Raw genomic sequence first — 1,142 nt, 5'->3', positions numbered from 1 at the left:
TATGTAGGCTTGGGAGAGAGAAGAAAAAGAGTATAGAGAGTTATAAAAAGAAAAAAATTGTTTAAAAAAGCAAAATTCTTAAAGAGACAGAGTATAGGCAGTTATAGATTAAAGAAATAAAAAACCACAAAAGATGAAATATTCACAGAGAATCTGGATAATGTATATTATATTTTCTTTGAATTTTTTGACTGTGAAGGAGCTAAGTAACAAACATATATACTTTAAAAGTATATTGACTTCCAAATTTAGGTCTAAGGATTTGTTGCTTTGGAAAAGAGGTTCTACTTTTGTTTCCACAGAGGATGAGAACCTGTGGTTTTATTCCAGGATAATATTGTTTGATGGACCAAAACCCCCTGGAAGGTCACCATGAACACCCCCAAAAATACTTCGCTCAATAAATATCAGAAAGCAGTTTAGAGAGAACTATACCCAAAATTCAAAATATTGTTTATAAATGTTTGTTTACATTTAAAGAGGGATATGATTTAGAAATGAATAATTTGCATTGGTATGGATCTTGGTCTATTGATGTATATTTCTGTTCTTGATTAAGGTATTGTAATTATGCAGTTTATTTAAAAATGTAATGTATAATTAAGAAATATAGGTTAATAGATAATCATCTAAATAGTCAAGATTGTAGTCATGTTGCTTAGGTTTTCTAGATTCATAGAACTATATTTCAGTTAGATAGGTATCCTTCAAATCTTTCAGAGATCTTCAGAATATGACATTTAAAATGTTCTAAGAAGTTAAGATTTTTCATGACAGTGAGACACATCTGCTCTTGGCAGCACCAATCTACTTCAAGAGGATGATGGGCAATGAAGAGGCTCCTTTGGAGTTTTCTAGCCATTTGGGTAAGAAACTGTTCTTGCCTGGGCTGCTTGCTGCTATGCTGTATGAACTGGACATGCTGAACCCACAGAGAAATGGCTGCTGAATTTGTCTAAAGGTAAGATGGTCCTTTGGGGTTCCTGCTTCATGAAAGGGTCTGCTAGACATTCTGTAGGACACAGATAAAGTGACTGACAAACTGCCAATATAGGCAGAACTGTCTTTGATTTCCTGCTTCGTGGAAAAGTTTGCCAGATAACTTTGTAGGCTGAAGATGGATGCTCCAACAATACAGAAGA

This window comes from Microtus ochrogaster, chromosome 18 (genome assembly GCF_000317375.1).
Source record: "Microtus ochrogaster isolate Prairie Vole_2 chromosome 18, MicOch1.0, whole genome shotgun sequence".
Taxonomy (NCBI): Eukaryota; Metazoa; Chordata; class Mammalia; order Rodentia; family Cricetidae; genus Microtus; species Microtus ochrogaster.
This window is presented reverse-complemented; position numbering follows the sequence as displayed.